This window comes from Ovis aries, chromosome 2 (assembly GCF_016772045.2).
Source record: "Ovis aries strain OAR_USU_Benz2616 breed Rambouillet chromosome 2, ARS-UI_Ramb_v3.0, whole genome shotgun sequence".
Taxonomy (NCBI): Eukaryota; Metazoa; Chordata; class Mammalia; order Artiodactyla; family Bovidae; genus Ovis; species Ovis aries.
This window is the reverse complement of record NC_056055.1, coordinates 25,250,767-25,275,128: the sequence shown is the minus strand read 5'-3', so window position 1 is coordinate 25,275,128 and position 24,362 is coordinate 25,250,767. Positions and strand designations below refer to the sequence as shown.

General features: G+C 40.1%; 1 long non-coding RNA gene across 3 annotated transcripts in view; it reads left to right on the top strand.

The window, feature by feature from the left end:
- The first annotated feature begins 608 nt into the window (after positions 1 to 608).
- LOC105606997 (uncharacterized) overlaps positions 609 to 24,362 on the top strand; it is a 58,543-nt gene continuing 34,789 nt past the window's right edge. For all 3 annotated transcript variants that reach the window (XR_009599135.1, XR_009599136.1, XR_001027100.5), the window contains exons 1-3: positions 609 to 1,035; positions 18,859 to 19,238; positions 21,058 to 21,140. This is a non-coding gene — a long non-coding RNA (uncharacterized LOC105606997). The remainder of the gene's footprint in view (positions 1,036 to 18,858; positions 19,239 to 21,057; positions 21,141 to 24,362) is intronic.

Sequence of the window (24,362 nt, the reverse complement as noted above, 5' to 3'; positions counted from 1 at the left end):
GAAAAAAACAAACGAAAAGATTAAGCAGGGGTTTTCAGGGTTATTCTATTCTGCTCTCATTGAGATTGATTCAAATGTTAATGCATTCCTTGTCCAGCTTTAACTGTGGCAGTGGATTAGACAAATATCCGATTGTTGTATCTGGGTTCAGGAGTTTTGCATGGAGTGTTCTGGAACCATCTGTGGAAACCACCTCTGAATTAGTGTGACTCCATAGGGCATGCCTGTGTTATGTGCAGCATTATTATTTGATCTTTTGAGATGACTCTGATGTTTTCATGACAGCGTCATAAAAATAGCAGGGACCTGTGGTGAAGCGGAAGGGGCAGGCAGCCAGGGCCCTCCTGGGAGTGAGGTTTTGTCAGGACCAGATGGTGTGCTGCTTTTCTGATCTGGCCCTGCTTCATTTTGTGGGCTTAGAGCATGGTGCCTTCCATCCCTGATGCCTCCCACCTGCTTCCTCACATCAGAGACAGAGGATGCTGACACTGAGATTACTTTTATCAACATGTCGTGATTATAATGGGGCAGATTGAGCCCAGTGTGAAAGCCCTTCGACTTTAGATGGGCTTTCTGAGCTCCTGCTGTTTGCAAGTAATTCACTGCTCAGATCACAGTGAGTATACTCTGGTAACCAGGAGCTTGTTGTCCAAAGGAGAAGATTCACGGGCTGACAGCGTGTAAAGAAGTTGGGGCAAGAGGCCAACACCATGCCCTGAAGGTCCAGAGGGAGTTTATCAAGGATCACTGTGGGCTGCTGGCTTCTAGGAAAGCCAACACTGACCAGAGTTTCTCTTCTGCTTCTTAAATGTGTGCTCTTCACCTTTAACCTAGAGCAACCTGTGCCTACCTGTTCAGCTCTGAACCATGCTTTGCACGTTCTCAACAATTTCAACAGACCTCATTAGCATCTGACCACTGGGGGCATCGTTAAGCAGAGGCTGTCAGCAATGTCACCTGAATGTTAGCAGCTGAGAAAAACGGCTTATATCCTCCCACGGCCAGTGAGGACCTTGGTCACAGGAAGCCTGACAGGTAGGTAGGACTCTGTCCTAAATCTTGACCCCAACTAATTTCAATTGTATCTGCTCAGAATGAAGAGACAGTGTTCTTACTTAAAGACAAGAACATTACATTTGCTTTCTTACCAGAAAAATAATTAGCACTCAAGTCAGTTATGCAATTTTCTAAAAAGTACATTAAAAATAAAACGGATAGAACTAATTACATTTCCTTCAAATTTTTTGGCTGGCTCATTTTTAAAATGCTACTATTAAGCTATGATAAATCATTTCTTTAATAGCTGAGTGAGCTTACATATTTGAAGGATCAAGATCTTCCCTTTTTTTAGCAAAAAAGTGAAAGGACATGCCATCTATTTTTTAATGAAAAAACAAACAAACAAAAAAAAAACTATGTATGTGTGGAGAGAGAGAGAGAGTCCCAGCAGCAGGAGAACATGCTATGAGATGTCTTTGTTTAGCAGGTGAGTCCCATAAATGTGACTCAGCTTTAGTCTGACCAGAAGCAAAATTTTTTTCCTATGCCATAATACTGTTCCCATAGTCTTATCTAATTTGATTTCAATAAGCATATGTTTTATTTAAAAATACTATATTATTTACTTGTTTCTTCTACTACTTTACACGTGCTAAGAGAGTCATTTCCTCTGTGTGTGTTTTAGCTCATCTTATTTCAGCAGGTGAAGTGTTCAGGTGGACATTCTATGTACATCTCAATATGAGAGAAGGAATATAATCACAGTGTTTCCTTCTGGTCACCAGTCAACTTGTGCTGAAGGGTGCTCAACTTTTGTACCACTTGAGTTTCTACAATGACTTTGATATTGAAAAAGATAAAGGATTAGCAAGCAATATGTTAACAGTTTTGTTAGAATCACTGACAATAAGAAATTTTCATCTGAAATAATTGAATTAACAAGTTTTGAATAACTATCATAGATGCTTTTCTTAGAGTATTTCTCAGGAATCCATGAATGCAGGGTCTATTTGTGATACAGATAATGCATTCCCAAACACAAAGGGATGTATGAAAATGTACATATATACAATAGAATATTATAATGCCATGTGCAGCAACATAGATGGACCTAGAGACTGTCATGCTGAATGAAATAAGACAGAGAAGGAGATATATGTAGAATCTAAAAAGAAATGATGCACATAAACTTCTGTATTTACAAAACAGAACCAGACTCAGACTTAGAGAATGAACTTATGGCTTCTACGGGGGAAGAATGGGGGGAGTGATAGTTATGGAATTTGGAATGAATAGCTACACACTTCTCTATTTAAAATGGATAACCAACAACATCCTACTGTATAGCACCGGGAATTCCGTTCAGTGTTATGTGGCAGCCTGGATGGGAGGAGAGTTTGGGGAGAATGGATACACGTATATGTATGGCTGAATCCCTTTACCGTCCATCTGAAACTATCACAACACTGTCAATCAGTTATACTCCAATGCAAAATAAAATATATATATATATATATATATAAAAAGAGAATGGAGTGCCCTAAGTCATAATCATTGCTCCTGCATGGGGTTTAAGTTGGGTATAGGAAGAACTGAAGAGGTAATGAAGACGGGGGTGGGAACAGGGAGCAGCTTTTGAGGAGGAGTTGGGAGAACACTCTGAAGCCCAAAGAAGAAGGAAGCAGGCACAGCTGACTAGCAGATGGAGTAGAAATTTAAGGATAATTTTAAATACTGCCTGCAGGTATATAAAGGAAATCCAGTTTGTCACTCTTTGGATAAATTAGGACTTAAAAAAAAGCAAAAGATATGGAAAAGTAAGAGAATATATCAGAAGCAAAAGAAACTTCATGGTTCCACATTTTAGCATGTAGTTCCCTGGTGGCTCAGACGGTAAGGCATCTGTGTACAATGCGGGAGACCCGGGTTCGATCCCTGGGTCTGGAAGATCCGCTGGAGAAGGAAATGGCAATCCACTCCAGTACTATTGCCTGGAAAATCCCATGGACAGAGCAGCCTGGTAGGCTACAGTCCATGAGGTTGCAAAGAGTCAGACACGACTGAACGACTTCACTTACTTACAATGAAATGTAGGGGATTTAGGGCAGTGAGATTCAGAGCGATGTTGCAGGGCACACCAGAAAGACTGATTCCTTTTTAAAGAGTACTGAACTAGTTCTGAGAAAAGAATTATGATTCACTATATAATTGACAATCTGATGATAAAAGTAGCTCCCAAATCAATCAGAGGGACTATGAAAACAGTGATAACAACTAAAAATGAAATCTATATTTAATTATTTAATTATAACACTGACACAATAGGGCCAAGAGTCATAAGACTTTATTACTTAGGGTATTTTTAAAAGTTACCACTGTAATTCTGGAATTAACTTCTTTTGGAACTGTTGATATTTTGGAGTAAAATATAAAGAATCTTAATTTTACAGTAGTAAGACAATCACTGTGGAGAGAGAAGAATGAATGGATGATATTTCTGCTTAAACTTGGCAAATTGGACCCCTAAGTACAGCTCCTTAACTTCTAATCTGTTTAGGTAAAGTAAGAGGAGAAAGCATAATGGGGGAACTCACTATATCTGAAAAATGTTTGGAAGTTAGAGATCATAGGGACAATTTAACTGACAGAAAACTAGAGTTCATGCTTGTCAAGAAGAGCCTGGAATAAAGTTGACTCAAGCGATGAAACCCAAGATGGCTCAGCAGTGGAGGCCCCAGGTTTTCCACACCTACATTTAAACACAAGATAATAATGTTAGATCACTAGACATTTGGAGGAATGACCCAGCACAAAGACAGGCCATACAAGGTAACAGCGTAGAGGAAACTCAGAAAAACAAACTGTGCGCAGAACAGAACAAAGTGATATATTTTAACTGCAATGGATATCTTCAAAGGAATCAGAACAGATTGGATTCATGAAGCAAGAACATGTGGCTATGAAAGTAAACATTGAAGGAATAAAAATTAATTTTTAACTACACAGGAGTTTAAAGAAGCCTAATTGAATGATTTCCAGCCAAAGTTAAGGAAATTTATCAGAAGTGAAGGCTAAAAGAAACAGGGAAAGAGAATGCGAGAAAAGTAATAATAATAAATAATCTTTCCAAAATCTCTAAGCAAACAATCTATATTTTATAAAGAAAGAAAAAACAGCAAATGAAAAACAAAGTTGAAATTTTTTTTATAATGGAAATATATATGTTTCTGATTTTTTCATATTTAAAAATACCACTGTTGCAGGAAGGGGGACTCCTTCCAGGGCCCAAAACAGAACTCTTGTCTAACACTGGGAAATGAATTGTCTGAGGAGACACCTGTGCTGACAAAGCAAGAGATTTTATTGGGAAAGGCACCTGGGTAGAGAGCAGTAGATTAAGGGAACCCAGGAGAACTGCTCTGCCACATGGCTCGAAGTCTTGGGTTTTATGGTGCTGGGATTAGTTTCTGGGTTTTCTTTAGCCAATCATTCTGACTCAGAGTCCTTCCTGGTGGTTCATGCCTTATTCAGCCAAGATGGTTGCAAGAGAGAAGGATTCTGGGAGGTGGCCGGACATGTAGTGTCTCCTCTTGACCTTTCCTGAACTCTTCTGGTTGGTGGTGGCTTATTAGTTCCGTGTTCCTTACCAGGACCTCCTGACATAAAACAACTCATGCAGATAGTTACTATGGTGCCTGGCCAGGGTGGGCGGTTTCAGTCAGTGTGCTTCCCCTAACACCACTGGAAATGTAAAACAAGGAGTTTAAAAATGCTTCCTACAAAGCACTCGATGTAAAATTTCAGAATATTAACAAAGATGATTAGGTTACAATTATTGTTATAAGAAAAAAAAGGTAATGTAGATAAACTTTTGAGAATCTGAATGATGTAGGTCTTCTCAACCACTCAAAAAGACAGTAATTTAACATAATCATCTATAGCTTACTAGCATTTATAAAATCTCTGTACTCTAAGTCCTGCATATTTATCCAACAACAAAAAAGGTACATGTGAAGTGATGATAACGTAGAATCTTAATAGATATAAAGAGTATTGAAGAAACAATGTTGTGGAGATTTTTTTGAGAACAGGAATTGGACCCTTCATGTGAGAAGAGAGAGGAAGGGGTGTAAAGAATTCAGGCATAAGCTGTGATTGACCTCGTTGGTCCTACCTAGATACTGTCAAATAGCTGGGCTTATACAAATGCATTAGTGAGCAAATGGCAATGATTTAATTCCTGAGGGAATCACTAAGATGCTATGGCTGACTCAAAGAACTTCTGAACAGCTGATCTATACGGATACCATGATACATGAATGTGTGTGTAAGATTGTTGGTCAAAACATTTGTTAATGATTGACAGGGCAATAAACTCTAACCTTTCTGGCTCCCATTTAGAAATCATCTCTATTGTATAAAAATCTACAGATCTACATGTAAATTCAGTAAATCTGGGACCTTTAGAAAATAACTAACTAAATCAATCAGGGTGCATCCTCCTAAATGATTATGTAATTCTCAGCTAGGATTGTGCTCCCAACATGACATTGAAGAAAACACGCTGCCCACTTCTGTCAGTCAGTTCAGTTGCTCAGTTGTGTCTGATTCTGCGACCCACATACTGCAGCACACCAGACTTCTTAAAAAAAACCGAAAAACTAATTTCCAAGTTTAACTTTTTTTCCCAAACATGAACCCCCTCCCACCTCCCTCCCCCATAACATCTTTCTGGTCATCCCCATGCACCAGCCCCAAGCATGCTGCATCCTGCGTCAGACATAGACTGGCGATTCAATTCACATGATAGTATACATGTTAGAATGGCATTCTCCCAAGTCCGTTATACACATCTGTGTCTCTTTCCTGTCTTGCATACAGGGTCGTCATTGCCATCTTCCTAAATTCCATATATATGTGTTAGTATACTGTATTGGTGTTTTCTTTCTGGCTTACTTCACTCTGTATAATCGGCTCCAGTTTCATCCATCTCATCAGAACTGATTCAAATGAATTCTTTTGACGGCTGAGTAATACTCCATTGTGTATATGTACCACAGCTTTCTTATCCATTCATCTGCTGATGGACATCTAGGTTGTTTCCATGTCCTGGCTATTATAAACAGTGCTGCGATGAACATTGGGGTACATGTGTCTCTTTCAATTCTGGTTTCCTCGGTGTGTATGCCCAGAAGTGGGATTGCTGGGTCATAAGGTAGTTCTATTTGCAATTTTTAAGGAATCTCCACTGTTCTCCATAGTGGCTGTACTAGTTTGCATTCCCACCAGCATTTATTGCTTGCAGATTTTTGGATCGCAGCCATTCTGACTGGTGTGAAGTGGTACCTCATTGTGGTTTTGATTTGCATTTCTCTAATAATGAGTGATGTTGAGCATCTTTTCATGTGTTTGTTAGCCATCCGTATGTCTTCTTTGGAGAAATGTCTATTTAGTTCTTTGGCCCATTTTTTTTCTTTAATGAATGTATGTTTCCCATGGACTCGATGTGGTCTACTCAGGCAGAAGCCAGTGTAATGGGGATTTCAAGTGGAATCAATCCAAGAGGAAGATGATTTTAATAGAATAGACTAGAAGCACTGCCAAGGGGAAGACTATTGCCAAGGGCAGAGTTAGGGAAGCATCACCTTAGAGGAGAGAGAGAGACAGAAATAGAGAGCAACAGAGAAAAATAGAGAGCCGTGGCAATCCTACAAAGCAGCCACACCATTTTGTCGCTTGTCGGCAAGGCCTGCCTCTCAGTTCCCCCCTCTTACACATCAATCCACCTCTCCACAACTGATTAAGTAATCCTTTAATCTTCAGGGGAGTCAAATTCCATCCTAGTGTGTGGGATCTAACCCTTGGGAAAGAACAAGGAAGGATCAGATCTGCTTCCTTTTCCACTACAGGCTTGCTGTCCTGGGACAGAGGGTTTAAGAGGCAGGAATTCTGTATAGAACTGAATGTTTTAATTGTGAATTTTGTTTGGTTATAAGGAATAACAAGAATGCATTTTATTATCTAAGAAAGACATGCAATATCTTGTGGTTACTTTAGGTTTCATCAAGGAGTAGATAGGAGTAAATTGCCATGTGGGGTGAAGGACAGTGATGAGAGAATGAAGAATTCTTCCCAGGATTTCCTTAGGGATCCAGTGGATAAGACTCCACCCTCCCAATGCAGAGGGCATGGGTTCAATCCCTGATCAGGGAACTAAGATTCCGCATGCTGTTGTTGTTTAGTTGCTAAGCCGTGTCTGACTCTTTGCGACCCCATGGACTGTAGACTTCCAGGCTCCTCTGTCCTTGGGATTTCCCATGCACGAATACTGGAGTGGGTTGCTGTGCCCTTCTGCAGGTGATCTTCCTGACCCAGGGATTGAACAAGTGTTTCCTGTGTCTCCTGCATCACAGGCAGATTCTTTACTGATGAGCCACTGAGGAAGCCCCAAATGCTATACAGTGTAGCAAAAAGCAAAAAAGAATTCTTCCCCTGCTCTCCCCAGATGGAGGCCAGTGCATAGATCTCATTCTCAAGAAATGAAAAGGGTTGGGTCAAAGAAAGAGTGTGTGTTTTGAGGTGTAAAGGAATGAACCATGTAAGAAAGCAAAAAACTTAGTTTTGATATCAGGAAATTAGCAGATAATATGTGTACATGTATAACTGAATCACTTTGCTGTATGTCTGAAACTATCACAACATTATTAATAAAATATACTCCAATATAAATTTTTAAAAAATCAGCCAAAACACTACAGCTCAAACACAGAAAATGATTAAACAACAAAGGAAATACCGAAGAAAACACCTAAGATAGTTTGTTTCTGGGAAATCAGAGTTGGGGTTGGGTGAAGAGAAATGCAGACTTTGTGGACTCTTAATCACTTCATGGGAAATAGATGGGAAACAGTGGAAACAGTGTCAGACTTTATTTTGAGGGGCTCCAAAATCATTGCAGATGGTGACTGCAGCCATGAAATTAAAAGACGCTTACTCCTTGGAAGAAAAGTTATGACCAACCTAGACAGTAGATTCAAAAGCAGAGATATTACTTTGCCAACTAAGGTCTGTCTAGTCAAGGCTATGGTTTTTCCTGTGGTCATGTATGGATGTGAGAGTTGGACTGTGAAGAAGGCTGAGCACCAAAAAATTGATGCTTTTGAACTGTGGTGTTGGAGAAGACTCTTGAGAGTCCCTTGGACTGCAAGGAGATCCAACCAGTCCATTCTGAAGGAGATCAGCCCTGGGATTTCTTTGGAAGGAATGATGCTAAAGCTGAAACTCCAGTACTTTGGCCACCTCATGCGAAGAGTTAACTCATTGGAAAAGACTCTGATGCTGGGAGGGATTGGGGGCAGGAGGAGAAGGGGACGACAGAGGATGAGATGGCTGGATGGAATCACGGAATTGATGGACGTGAGTCTGAGTGAACTCCAGGAGTTGGTGATGGACAGGGAGGCCTGGCGTGCTGCAATTTATGGGGTCACAAAGAGTCGGACATGGCTGAGCGACTGAACTGAACTGAACCGAACCAAATTGACCTGACATTGCAATATTTCAGTTGAGGAGCATCACATTAGTGCATAAGTCTCCACAGTGGGAGAGGCACTGGGATGGGGGACACAATTTATGGTAAAATTACAGCCTTCCATCAGCAAGTTTTAAAATGTTGATTAAGTGTCAAACTCTTTCTTCACACTATCATATCAGCCACAGAAGTTTGAGTAAGAAGGAAAGAAAGAAAGGGGGAAAAAAAAAAAAATATATATATATATATATATATATGTATATATATATATCATAGTATGGAAGGAAAAGATTCTCAGAATGTTAGAACATTTGAGTTACTAATTTGTGAACAAAACCATTTAGATATCATACTTTACTAATGTAATTTGATATTTGAAAAAAGACACAAAATCTATTAACAAAATACCATTAACATTAGCTAAGCTCTTCACCATTTCACTTATTTCTTCAACAAGAGGTATAGTTGCTATAGAATATTTTGTTATAGGTGTTATAGGTGTACAATATAGTAATTCACAATTTTTAAAGGTTATATTGCCTATATTTTCTGCATTGTACCATACATCCTTTTAGTTTATTTTATACTTAACAGTTTGGATCTCCCACTCCTCCACCCTATATTGCCCCTACCCCATCCCTCTCCACACTGGTAAACACAAGTTTATTCTCTACATTTGTGTGCATCTTTTTTGTTATATTCACTAGTTTGTGGTATTTTTTTAGAAAACATAGTAAAGTGATATCATATAGTATTTGCTTTTTTATGAATTATTTCACTTAACATAATGCCCTTCAAGTTCATATATGTGCTGCAAATGGCGAAATTGCATTCTTTTTCAACACATGTGTGCTTGCTCAGTTGCTAAGTCATGTTAGACTCCTTTGTGACCCCATGGACTATACCCCACCAGGTCCCTCTGTCCATGGGATTTTCCAGGCAAGAATACTGGAGCAAATTGCCATTTCCTTCTCCAGGAGATCTTTCCAACCTAAGGATCCAACTTGTATCTCCTGTGTCTCCTGCATTGGCAGGTGGATTCTTTGCCACTGAACCACATGGGTAATCCCATTCTTTTTCATGGCTGAGTATTATTCTATTATAAATATTTATATATACCACATTTGTATCTATTCATCTATTGATGGATACAAGTTACATAATCATATCTTGGTAATTACAAATAATGCTGTAGGAAACTTGAGGCACATGTATCTTTTCAGATTGTTGTTTTTGCCTTTTTTTTTTTTTCAAATATATACCCAGGAGTGTTCTTAAGACATTTTGCCTAAACCTCTTCAGTGTTTACATTCAACCCTGACATATCAGTTTTTCATCGCAAATGATGTTTATATATCTAAGAAGGAATTTTTTTTTTTAAACTGCTGATCTTTTGTATCTTCAACCTTAGAATAAGACAAAAGTATTTATTCAAAAGTAGAAATGTGGCTTTTGGATAATGCTGATAATACTGAAGTATATCACTCCAAATCTCTCCAGTGTTGGACAGAATTTATTAGGGAGCAAACAGGAAGGAGGCCATGAACTACAAGCGGTGGAATCCAGAATCTTGTGTCAGAAAATAACACCATCAGTGGTTCCTCCACTGGGGGGGCAACCTAGTGGAAAATGGCTACATTTATAGAGGGAAAGGTGATTACTAAATTTGTCTCTGTCCTCTTGGAATGTATGTCCCAAATTTATGCTCATTCTTTTATCTCCAGAGAAGTGAGGTTTAGATCTTCCCAGATTAGATTTCAGAGAGCCTGAACAACTGTAGATGATGAATCTACTGTCACCAAGACAAGTGTGCACAGTTGACACTGCCCAGATGAAATAGGTCAAATCCATCAATGCTTATACTGCAATGAATCCATGAACTTGGCCTTGGTTTACTCGGCTTCTATGACTGTAATAGCCTCCCCATTATGGCCTCCTTGAATATGGTTTAACTTTCTGTGTGTTTTGGCCTTGGGGTTTTATTATTAATTGTGTTTATATTCCTTTCTTATTGATAGATGAATTTATCATGCCTTTTTATTTCCTGTATTTTTGATGCTTTGAAAATTGAGGCCTTGCTGACTCTGGAGGGGCTGTTCAGGTGGCACAATGGTAAAGAATATGCCTGCCAATGCCAGAGAAGCAGGAGTTTGGATACATGAGTTTGATCCCTGGGCTAGAAAGATCCCCTGGAGCAATAATGGCAACCCACTCCAGTATTCTTGCCTGAAAAATTCCATGCACAGAGAAACTTAGTAGGCTACAGCCCATGGGGTGACAAAGAGTCAGACACAACTGAGCGTGCATGCCACAGTAAGGGACTTCCTAGAAAGCTTACCTTTCATTTGAAAACAAACCAGTCCAGAGCCTACCCTAACCACCTCTTTTATGGGGGCCTAAAACTCAGACCACTATCACCTGCCCTAATCACCATCACCCCTATACCCCAGGGCCTGCTGAAATTATTCAAACTAGCTTATCCTAAAGCTACTCATCCTGCCTCACCTATTGCTTCCTGAAGAATCCACAGTGGAGGTTCTGGTCCATATTACCTCCACTCTCTCTGCCTCACCCACCCCAGTGCTTTCCCTGTGGCCCTGTAGAGTATAACATGGACCCTCCTCTTGGGAACTGTGACTAATCAACCATCTTTTTAGCATCAGTTGTTTCCTGATCTGTCAGCTATATTACGCCTGGATAAAAACCTACATTTTAAAACAGTAAACTTGGCCCTGTCCTTTGTTGGCATGTAATGCACGCACACAGATGCTGAAGATGAAATTTCATCCCTTTCTCTAATCCACAGAAATAGAAATAAACAATCAAACATTTACCAAACAAAGGGTGAATTCTACCTCCACCAGGGAATTGAGGGAACCAGAATTATCAGCAGTGCCAACAATAATTAGTGTTCCAAGAACTTTGTGTTACCCATCTTATTGATGTTGTACATGTACTGTTTCATTTCATGCTCATGACAACGCTATCATGTCAATTTTATTATCTCCATTACACAGAAATTAAGAACTTGCCAAATCTACACAATTAATAAGGTACAGATCCTGGAATGTTATTTGAGTCTCTGGAATGATGAGACTGTACGACTTACATGTGATGCGGTGAGTCAAGAGAACTCATTTCACAGAACTGACTATAAATTCATACTCCCAAAGGCTATCTGGACTTGCAGTAGGACAACTGGATATAAGAAACATAAGAGCTAAAGGAGAAGAGGTAGCTATAGGTCAATAGAAAAACTATATATATATATATATATATATATATATATATATATATATCACTTGTTGGGTGCAATTTATTATGTATCATGTGTATCAAATGGTTCATCCAGAGAAGTGGAACCGGTAACATATTCACATATACATGTACAGATATATGATAAAAAGTAAAGGAATTTATTATAGAAGGGAACTTATTCCAAGGAAATGGCCTGTGCAGTCCTAAGTCAAAGAGCAGAAAGCAGGAGAGGAAGGTCACTGGCAGTCTAGACCCACAGATTTGAGCTAATGTTGCCCAATCAGAGATCAGAAAGGAAGTTCAGAGGAGGAGGAAGGATCACAGACCCAGCTGGAGTTTTGAGTTTCTACATCAGTTCAGCTCAGCTCAGCTCAGTCGCTCAGTCGTGTCCGATGCTTTGCAACCCCATGAATTGAAGCACGCCAGGCCTCCCTGTCCATCACCAACTCCTGGAGTCCACCCAAACCCATGTCCATCGAGTCGGTGATGCCATCCAACCATCTCCTCCTCTGTTGTCCCCTTCTTCTCCTGCCCTCAATATTTCCCAGCATCAGGGACTTTTCCAAGGAGTCAGCTCTTTATCAGGTGGCCAAAGTATTAGAGTTTCAGCATTATCATCAGTCCTTCCAAATAACACCCAGGACTGATCACCTTTAGGATGGACAGGTTGGATCTCCTTGCAGTCTAAAGAACTCCCAAGAGTCTTCTGAAACACCACAGTTCAAAAGCATCAGTTCTTCGGCACTCAGCTTTCTTTATAGTCCAACTCTCACATCCATACACGGCCACTGGAAAAACCATAGTCTTGACTAGATGGACCTTAGTTGGCAAAGTAATGTCTCTGCTTTTCAATATGCTGTCCAGGTTGGTCATAACTTTCCTTCCAAGGAGTAAGCGTCTTTTAATTTCTTGTCTGGAATCACAATCTGCAGTGATTTTGGACCCCAGAAAAATGAAGTCAGCCACTGTTTCCACTGTTTCTCCATCTATTTGCCATGAAGTGATAGGACCAGATGCCATGATCTTCGTTTTCTGAATGTTGAGCTTTAAGCCAACTTTTTCACTCTCCTCTTTCACTTTCATCAAGAGGCTCTTTAGTTCTTCTTCACTTTTCTGCCATAAGGGTGGTGTCATCTGCATAGCTGAGGTTATTGATATTCCTCCCAGCAATCTTGATTCCAGCTTGTGCTTCTTCCAGCCCAGCGTTTCTCATAGAAGTTAAAGAAGTAGGGTGACAATATACAGTCTTGATGTACTCCTTTCCAGATTTGGAACCAGTTTGTTGTTCCATGTCCAGTTCTAACTGTTGCTTCTTGACCTGCATACAGATTTCTCAGGAGGCAGGTCAGCTGGTCTGATATTCCCATCTCTTTCAGAATTTTCCACAGTTTGTTGTGGTCCACAAAGTCAAAGGCTTTGGCATAGTCAATAAAGCAGAAATAGATGTTTTCTGGAACTCTCTTGCTTTTTCGATGATCCAGCAGATGTTGGCAGTTTGATTTCTGGTTCCTCTGCCTTTTCTAAAACCAGCTTGAACATCAGGGAGTTCACAGTTCACATATTGCTGAAGCCTGGCTTGGAGAATTTTGAGCATTACTTTACTAGCATGTGAGATAAGTGCAATTGTGCGGTAGTTTGAGCATTCTTTGGCGTTGCCTATCTTTGGAATTGGAGTGAAAACTGACCTTTTCCAGTCCTGTGGCTACTGCTGAGTTTTCCAAATTTGCTGGCATATTGAGTGTAGCACTTTCACAGCATCATCTTTCAGGATTTGAAACAGCTCCACTGGAATTCCATCACCTCCACTAGCTTTGTTCATTTGTTTCTACATCAGGGAAGCCAAACTCTCTTTCAAAGATATTTTAATTGATTAAGTCAGACTTACCTAGGGTAATCTCATTTTGAATTAATTTACAGTCAAGTAATTAGGGCTTTTAATCACATTTGGAAAGTCCTTTCACAACCACCAGGTAGTTGCTCAGTTATTTTGACCCTTTGCAACTCCATGGACTCTAGCCTGCCAGGCTTCTCTGTCCATGGAATTCTCCAAGAATACTGGAGTGAGTAGCCATTTCCTTCTCCAAGGGCTCTTCCTGACCCCAGGATCGAACCCAGGTCTCCCACATTGCAAGTGGATTCTTCACCTTCTGAGCCAACAAGGAAGCCCCTCACAGCAACATCTACTTTAATGTTTGATTGAATGACTAGGACATGTGTGCCAGACACAAAATGGCACTGCTTCCCTCTATCCTCCAGTTCCCACCAGGGAGTAGCCTTCATAGAGCCCCCTAACCAGAAACATACTAACAATGTAGTTCTGGAGATTGTACTTCAGCGGAGCCAGAGAGACACTTCAGAAAGCCATCACACTGTGCACTTGGAGCTGTGTTTCACACAACTTAGGCATAGTCTGTTATCCTTATAACTGCCCGTGAAGTAGGGATGAACAGATTATGCAACTTGCTTACCAACAGGAAGCAGCCAAGCCAGGAACAGAACAGAGCAGTGAACCCACTCCTGTGCAGTGATTCATTTCTGAAAACAAAACTGGGATTGGTCATTGGTCTCTACTCTTTTCCACACTGGATTCCTTTTAAAGCTACACAATTATCTGGTCTACATTTTTACACCATTGTCTATTAAGGAAGATTCATACCCTTCCTACAGAGAAAATAAAGATTTCTAGGGGATCAGTTCAGTTCAGTTGCTTAGTCGTGTCTGACGCTTTGTGACTCCCATGGACAGCTGCATACCAGGCTTCCCTGTCCATCACCAACTCCCGGAGCTTATTCAAACTCATGTCCATTGAGTCGGTAATGCCGTCCAACCATCTCATCCTCTGTCGCCCCCTTCTTTTCCTACCTTCAATCTTTCCCAGCATCAGGGTCTTTTCAAATGAGTCAGCTCTTCGCATCAGGTGGCCAAATTATTGGAGTTTCAACTTCAGCATCAATCCTTCCAATAAACATTCAGGGCTTATTTGGTTTAGAATGGACTGGCTGGATCTCCTTGCAGTCCAAGGGACTCTCAAGAGTCTTCTCCAACACCAGCGTTCAAATGCATCAATTCTTCAGCGCTCTGTTTTCTTTATAGTCCAACTCTCACATCCATACCTGATTACTGGAAAAACCATAGCTTTGACTAGATGGACCTTGGTTGGCACAGTAATGTCTCTGCTTTTTAATATTCTGTCTAGGTTGGTCATAGCTTTTCTTCCAAGGAGCAAACATCTTTTAATTTCATGGCTGCAGTGATTTTGGAGCCGCCCCCCCAAATGAAGTCTCTCACTATTTCCATTGTTTCCCCACCTATTTTCCATGAAGTGATGGGACCAGATGCCATAATGTTAGTTTTCTGAATATCAAGTTTTAAGCTAACTTTTTCACTCTATTTTCACTCTACTCTTTTACTTTCATCAGGAAGCTCTTTAGTTCTTTTTCACATCCTGCCATAAACGTGGTGTCATCTGTATATCTGAGGTTGTTGATATTTCTTCTGGAAATCTTAATTACAGCTTGTACTTCATCCAGTCCAGCATTTCGTATGAGGTACACTGCATGTAAGTTAAAGGAGCAGTGTGACAATATACAGCCTTGATGTACTCCTTCTAGGGGATGCAGAGGCATAAATATCTGGACACGCTTATGGGAGTTTAAATTACTTTCATCTAACTCTTGCAGGGAGAAGGATCAAAGAAAAATGTTTTCCATCCATTTTCAGCCGTTACTAGCAATTTTTTGTTTGTTTTAAAGAAAACACATTTCTACCTGAATATGCTTTTGTTACCAGTAAACATTATGTGTGGGAGCAGGGACTTTGAAAAGATGGAGACATGCTTTAAAATGTAGTTCCAAGCACATTCTCTGCCTGCAGCTCATTTTAGAGTCTCTGACGATAGTAGAAAATTTGTTCTGAGGTGTAACTTATAATGAGTGATGAATCATGCAGCCCACTCATAATACAGATTGTCAAGCCCCTGTCAGACACTACTATATTTTTATTTTTGTATTAGCTACCAAGTTAACTTTTTAAATTACTGATGTGTACTTTTCAAAACTCCATACATAATCAAAGCCTGCAGCAATGACTTGTGAGTACAATACGTCTGTGGGGGTTTGATTTTAATGAGGGGTTCTTGATACATCAGCCTTCTCAGAGGCTATTAGTAAGAAGGATGGGAGAAATCTTTTCCACTGTGGAGGTGTTAGCTCATAGTTTCTTCAGCTGCTCCTAGAGCCTGGGGTTGAAGAAATCTCCCCAAGAAAGAAACACAGGGGTCTGGTCAGTATCTCTCAGCAAGCCATCCTGGGGACATGTCCCCTCCAGTCTCTGATTATTTGTTGATCGTGGGAAGGCTTTCTGATACTAGAGCAAATTGCCAGTGCTGTGAAGGGAAGGGCTTCCCTGAAGCTGACTCGTGTGCTCTGCCTGTGCTGCACGGAGTTCTATTTAGTGATGATTGTACTGACCCTGCTGTGCATGACTCAGAATAGTTCCCCGTGCTCCAGTCACACTGGCCTCCTGGCTGCACAGACTGTTAGCAAGGTAGTGTGGACCATGGGTGCGGGCAAATGAGGCCACATGGAAGCAACTGTCATTGACAACAAGGAGGTTCCGGAAAGACAGGCCAGATGCTGGATGTCATCAATATTGATGCTCGAATGACATGGTGTGGAAGGGAGTGTCTATGAGGACAACAGGAGAGCCACACATTAAGGCAGCAGGCAACGGAGCGGAGTGGCCTGAACCTGAAAACCAGCATTGTTTCCTGGTGCAGGAGAACCATGGGGGAAAAGTAAGCTCAACTTCATTTCCTGTTCCAGAAGTAGGGAAACTGGGGAAGATCAGGTCTGCCTCTTCTGAAAAAACTGCAGGAGAAGTATGTTCTGAGGACAGTCAGGACCCACGAAGGCCAGGAGGCAAACCCTGGGAGAAAGTGTTGGGAACATAGGAGATTTTGTTAATGATAGGAGGTCAGAGGTCATAGTGCAACAATTTGGGAGAAACTAGAGAGCTGATGCACCACTGGGTCAGATTCAGAAGGCTTGTCACACTTGAATTCTATCCCAGGTGATCTAGATGGTAAAGAATCTGGCCTGCACTGCAGGAGACCTGGGTTCGATCCCTGGGTCAGGAAGATCTCCCAGAGTAGGAAATGGTAACCCACTCCAGTATTCTTGCCTGGAAAATTCCATCAACAGAGGAGACTGGTGGGCCAGAGTCCAAGGGGGGCAAAGATTCGGACATTACTAAGCGACTAACACACAACACAGAGGCAAGAGAGGAAGTTACAAAGACTCTAGAAAAGCCATTTTCCCACTGAGAGCAAGGACAGTGCCCAAGAATGTCCACATTCTGGGTTGGGGTCCTCACCACCTCGTGATCAGTGGAAGCTCCATCTGGGAATGGTAGGTAGGGCTACAAGGATCCATGTCACAGCACAAAAGGAAGCTTCATTGTTCCTAGCTGCAAGGACAGGGATGGAAGATAAAACACTGTTTCTTCTTCAATATGTGCTTCATTTGAGTTGTGACAGTTAATGAAAAAATTTACAAACAAATTAATCATGATGAAATATAAGAGTTTTATGAACTCATTTGGGAGGGCACCAGAAGAAGACAAAAAGAACTGGTTCCAGGATCATTTGAGAAACAAAAATACTCAGTCGAGGAAAGAAAGTCCTAACTAAGAAGGCTAAACCCCTTGTGAGGCTGGTTAAATTTCACAGGACACAGATCCCCTAACAACAGTGGGATAACTCATCTTCCAAGCTGTGAAAGTACCCATCTTCACCAATCTCTTTGTGTCAACAACTAATCTGACAGGCTGTAATCCAACTGTGTTTTCTTGTTAATTGTAATCAAATACATTTATACTTCAATCCAGCTGCTAAGTGAAAGCCATTTAATGAGAAAAGAGTTCCACTAATTTTAACAGGAAAAATTAGTGAAGCAGCCTAAACCATTTACACAGAGATTCAAACATATATCGGTTGAACAGTGAAAGAAGCTCATGCATTTAATAAACAATTGCGACAAGTAAACACGGACATGAAGTCCTTTTATTCACAGTGTTGGAATGTAATGAAGGTTTCTTATGCTCGTTACAGTGAGAAGACCAGATAGCGGATGGTGAATGGTGTGTGGGGAGACATCCTTTAAAGGGCATATTCTTCTTCCTGTACCCTTTCTTGATAACTTTCCTTTTTCATGCAATTTGCGATTGTCTTACACTCAGACTGAACTAAAGTTCTAGCAAAGGAAAAGGTTTTCAGTGCCTGAAAACTTCTGTCAATGCTATACTTTGCACACAGACTAAAGATGCTAGAAGATTCTACTTCTTCATCACTCTCTGAGCTTACATAAGCCGAGCAAAACACCTTGTGTTCATCTGAACACAGCAGAAACTCAACTTGGTTTCACACAGAGTGTTCCAGCTAAAAAATGCTGCTGCTAGTAAAGCTATAGTATCCTTCTAGTAAGTAAATCCTCACCTGAAATATCAAAATATTGGTTCAAGTAGAGTAGACATTTGATGTGATTGTGTGAAAATAGCACTGTATACTCCCCAAATAGTCATCCTAAGAAAGGTGTAGTTTTTCAAATCTGTGATACCCAAACATGGTTAATATAACTTAGTCAGTCTTCAGAAGAATTCTGTATACTCTGACAACAAAGACACCTTTCCTAAGTGTGCTCATGCTCAGCTGCTCAGTCATGTCCAATTCTTTGCAACCCTTTTGACTGTAGCCCTCCAGGCTCCTCTGCCCATGGGATTTTTCAGGCAAGAATACTGGAGTGGTTTTCCATTTCCTCCTCCAGGGAACCTTCCTGACCCAGGGATGGAACCCACATCTCCTGTGTCTCCTGCATCGAAGGCAGATTCTTTACCCACTGAATCATAGAGGAAGCTCTATAGGAGTCAAACAGGCCTCATAGGAAATGCTCTCTCATATCAAAACAGCAAATAATGAGCCTTTGTCTCTTGTCCTAAGTTTCAGCAATTTTTTTTTCTTTCATATGCTTGATAATCACTTTTGAGATATTAACCTGAACTTGGAGACCTATTTTCAGCATCTCACAGTGACTGTAGTCCTCTGCTGGAGACCCTGGGTCAGGACAGAGGCTAATACCACCACTCACCTGGAAGAACCATGGGAGCTGCTTGACATGAAGACACAGGGTGGAACCAAGAAGTGAAGCTGATTTCCAGGCAGCAAAGAGACTGTGTCCATGGGGAGGATGATCACCTGACCAAGGAATTTACAGAAGGGGTCCTACCTAAGACCCAAATTTTAACGGAATTTGTGGTGGTTGGAGAAAACAAGTGCCTCCACTAGAACTTCAAACTTCCACCCTTCTTCTTCACGCCTTTCTTAACACATTTTTGGAGCAGATCATCAGCAGTGGATCATCACTCACAGTGTACTGAAGAAGATCCTGATTGGAAAAAAGTAAGCTAAAGCTTCCTAATTGGTAGACTAGCAAAGCTACAGTTTGTGAGAGAAAAGGGCAAGGGAGGGGGTGAGTTCAACACCCATGATACATGTAAGTGAGTTGTAAGCAATTCATGAGAACAGGAATCTCAAAGCAACTTTGTCATGAGCCTCTCAGTGTTTTTGTCGTTTTTATAGAAGCGTGGTAGACAAGAATGGACGGCACACGCTTTGTTCATATGTGCGTGCTAAGTTGCTTCAGTCATGTCTGACTATTTGTGACCCTGTGCACTATAAAGCCTGCCAGGTTCCTCTGTCTATGGGATTCTCCAGGCAAGAATGGGTTTGGGAATGGGTTGCCATGCCCTCCTCCAGGGGATCTTCTTGACCCAGAGATCAAAGCTGTGTTTCTTGTCTTCTGCATTGGCAGGCGGGTTCTTTACTACTAACACCACCTGGGGAGCCTGGCACATAACCTGCAAGCCAGCCTCTGTCTTTATACTTGCTTACTCCTTCTGGGTAACCTACAATCTTGGCTAATACCTTCCTCCAAAATCATCTGAGAAATAAGGCTCTGGTATCAGACGAACTACCTAATTAGAAATTCTTCTCTGCTATCCCTTGAAAAAATATTTAAAAAGTAATGGTCATACAAATGCCCAATTTCTGATTTTTCCAATTGCTGATATAATGTTTTATCTGTTTCCATGACAACTAAGAGCTTTATAAATTTTTTCTAGCTTCTGAAATATTCCAGAATGTATCTTCATTTTTGTACTTCTTTAATAATTGTGAGATGACACTAGTCACATAATTCTATCTGGATTGCATATGTGCTTCCTATATGTGCCAAGGAGGAGTAATTGATGCCTTTGTTTTACAATTTAAGACATTGTAAATAAGTTTTTATGTATAATGTATCTTAAATGCTCATTCACTCTGCTCAATAACTAGATAAATCATTGTCAGCTTCTCATCATGTTTTTTCCTCCAAAGTTAGAAATAGTCACTAGTGTGATTGCTCACTTCAGGCACTTGTAATAACCAAATTGAGTTTATCAAAACTAGCTGGGTTGATTAAAATTTATGAAGACAGTAGGGTAAGGTTTTCAGTGAAATTTAGACCCTTAATAGACAATCCCTAAGAAAGTATAAGGGAGAAGGCAATGACAACCCACTCCAGTACTCTTGCCTGGAAAATCCCATGGGCGGAGGAGCCTGGCAGGCTGCAGTCCATGGGGTCGCAAAGAGTCAGACACGACTGAGAGTCAGACACGACTGAGAGACTTCACTTTCACTTTTCACTTTCATGCCTTGGAGAAGGAAATGGCAACCCACTCCAGTGTTCTTGCCTGGAGAATCCCAGGGATGGGAGAGCCTGGTGGGCTGCCATCTCTGGGGTTGCACAGAGTCAGACACGACTGAAGCAACTTAGCAGCAGCAGCAACAAGAAAGTATAAAGAAGGAAACAAAAAGCATGGAAACAAAATTATTGAACAGAATCATCAAAGTAAAAGTTACTTCTTTGAAAATATGTACAAAACTTGGATTATTATATACCTGACTTATCTAAGATAGACCTAGTTCCTCTCAGCTCTCTGGGGTCACCTTCCATTTAGCTTGTGTCTCAGATTATTAATTGTTAATTAAATATAGTTATAAATAGTTGAATTCTGTTAACTTAGCATAAATTTGGCAAACCATTACTTTGCTTTTCTACTTTCTTCCATGGTCTCACCTAGCAGTGTGTGCAACTGAACAGAATTCTCATTTTAACATGTGTTTAAATCTAAAATATGATCTGTGATAACTTGCTTCTCTTTGGCTATCTTTTCAGATATGCATGACTAATTCCTCCTTCAGAGAAACAGCCTGCAGTACTTTCTGATAAATTGAAGTGGGCCTGACACAAGCAATAAGGTCAGCTAACATCTTCTGATCATGAAAGAGATACTTGGCACTATGCTCCTGCATGCATTTGGTATACCAGCTAGCTGTGGTACAGCCTTCTCTGGTGGCTCAGTGATAAAGAGCCTGCTTGCCAAGAAGGTGACTTGGGTTTGATTCCTGGGTCAACAAGATCCCTCGGAGAAGGAAATGGCAGCCTACTCTAGCATTTTCTTGCTTGGGAATTCCATGAACAGAGGAGCTTGGTGGGTACAGTCCATAGGGTCGCAAAAGAATCAAACATGATTTAGCAACTGAACAACAAATAGTTGTGCTATGGCCACGAGGCTACCTGTCAATGGGGTCAATGATTAAACATGGGAAATTACAGTTTATTTTATACATGAAATAGGTATGACAAATATGTATGACCAATCTTTCCATGGCATGTATATAGTCTGAACATTCTGGTTACAACATTTTTCATTTTTAATACATGCAAGCCTACAATTAATTATTTTATTGTCTAGTAACACTTCAGTTTTACAGTTAATTGTTTTGTTTGTGATTATTTTGTAGCAGTGAACTATAAAGTTTAAAAGTTCATGTTTAATTAAAGTTATAAACATAAATTGTATTTCTCAAGATCAGTGTTTGTTAGCATTGATCATCTACGATGGGGACTATAGAGACCACATGGAAATGAGAAGTGACAACATGGGAATCAGGTAAGCAGTTATCGTAAGAAGACTATGCCTAAAAGTAAAAACTGAACACATCTTGAGAAAATGTGTTTTCACCACATGCTGTGAAAGAAGAATTTTCATCTAGATCAAATAACTTTCCACTTTGAATTTCACATTTTCTTGGCATATATAAAAATTGAGGCAATAGTTATTGAGGGGTAACTATAAACTTCTCTATGCCAGGATGATCAAACTAAGAATTGTAAAGACAAGTAACAATGTCTCAACACATCCCCACTTGTGACAGGCCTTTCCTGACGTGCAATGAGCATCTTCACTGTTCATTAACCGAACCTCAAAGCAGGAGACTATAATTAACTTTTACAAAGAACAGTCCCTTTCCTCAGACTCCAGAATTGTAGTTCTAAGGTTAATATTTTCTTTTTCATCCCTACTTGGGATAACAATGACATGAAAACTCACTCTATACTTGTAAACCTGACCAAAACATCTTAGATGATCTTTATATATTAGTTATGATACATAATTCTTGGTCTCAAGAATGTGCATGAATGCGTGCTCAGCTGTGTCCTACTCACTGAGACCCCATGGACTGCAGCAGGCTCAGCTCTGCTGTCCATGGAATTTTCCAGGCAAGAATACAGGAGTGGTTGGTCATTTCCTCTTCCAGGGGATCTTCCCAACCCAGGGATCAAACCCACATCTCCTGCATTGGCAGGTGGGTTCTTTACCACTGAGGCACCTGGGAAGTCCTCAAGAACATATAATGTGGCATCTCTAACTCTTGAACCATAGAACAGTTCTCAGAGCTTCTAGAGGTCTATCTCCTGAGTTATAATCCTCAGTTCAGCTCAAATAAAATTATTTTTTCTTCCTTCTTAACTTGATTGCTATTTGATTCTTTATAATTGGGCTTCAGTTAGCAGACAAGCATAGAAAATAAATAAATGATACCAGATTTCCATCAGTGATTTGACTTGAAACAGAAAATTATTTAATTTCCATACTGATTTGATATTTTCATTTCATTCACATAATTAATGTAGCCCTTTGGAATTTTAGTTTCTTGAAGGTGATGTACCTGATATGTGAATGTTACCAGGATTTCAACTTAAATGTTCAGCCAGAAAGATAGAAGTATTTGTATTTGTAATTATAATAAAGTTTTTAGTGGTGCCAAAGTTCATGATAACAAAAAAAATGTCTTTTCATAATTAAAAAAAAAACTTGTGAGCAAAAATATATTAAAAAGTAATTGGAGAGCACACATAATTCATAGTTTTGTACAAATAAACTGCATTGTTCTACCAATTGAAATAAAAATCAGTTCAGTTCAGTCACTCAGTCGAGTCTGATTCTTTGCAACCCCACCAACTGCAGCACGCCAGGCTTTCCTGTCTATTACCAACTCCCAGAGCTTACTCAACTCATGTCCATTGTGTCGGTGATGCCATCCAATCATCTCATCCTCTGTCATCCCCTTCTCCTTCCACCTTCAATCATTCATTCCCAGCATCAGGGTCTTTTCAGATGAGTCAATTATTCGCATCAGGTATTGGAGTTTCAACTTCGGTGTCAGTCCTTCCAATGAATATTCAAGATTGATTTCCTTTAGGATGGACTGGTTGGATCTTCTTGCAGTCCAAGGGACTCTCAAGTCTTCTCCAAAACCACTGTTCCAAAACATCAATTCTTTGGCACTCAGCTTTCTTTATGGTCTAACTCTCACATCCATACATGACTACAGGAAAAACCATAGCTTTGACTAGACAGACCTTTGTTAGTAAAGTAATGTCTCTGATTTTTAATATGCTATCTAGATTGTTATAGCTTTTCTTCCAAGGAGCAAGCATCTTTTGATTTCGTGGCTGCAGTCACCATCTGCAGTGATTTGGGAGCCCCCCAAAATAAGTCTCTTATTGTTTTCCCATCTATTTGCCATGAAGTGATGGGACCAGATGCCATGATCTTAGTTTTCTGAATGTTGAGTTTTAAGCCAACTTTTTGACTCTCTTCTTTCACTATCATCAAGATGCTCTTTAGTTCTTTGTTTTCTGCCATAAGAGTGGTGTCATCTGTGTATCTGAAATTGTTGGTAATTCTCCTGGCAACCTTGATTCCCGCTTGTGCTTCCAGCCCAGCATTTTGCATGATGTACTCTGCATATAAGTTAAATATAGTTTGCCAAATTTGCAAATATTTTAAATATACACAGCTAAGTAACTGAAATACAAAATTTTGTGGAAAATCTATCTAATTTTAAATAGAGTAATGGAATGTGTTTTAAACCTGTGTGTCTATCACAAATCCTATTTTAGATGTTTGAAACTTTGAAGAACAACTGTGTAAAGTAATCCATGCTATCAACAATAATACTGATTTTCATGACCCTTCTAAATTTAGTTTTGTGTTTTATGTCAAATAAATGAGAAGTCTTGAAAGCAGAAGAATATCTAAGAAAATGCTGAATGAAAATAGGATGACTAACAATGTTTCAGAATCTAAATTTGGCAAAATATTCCAAAATATTAGAAAAACAGACTGGCTA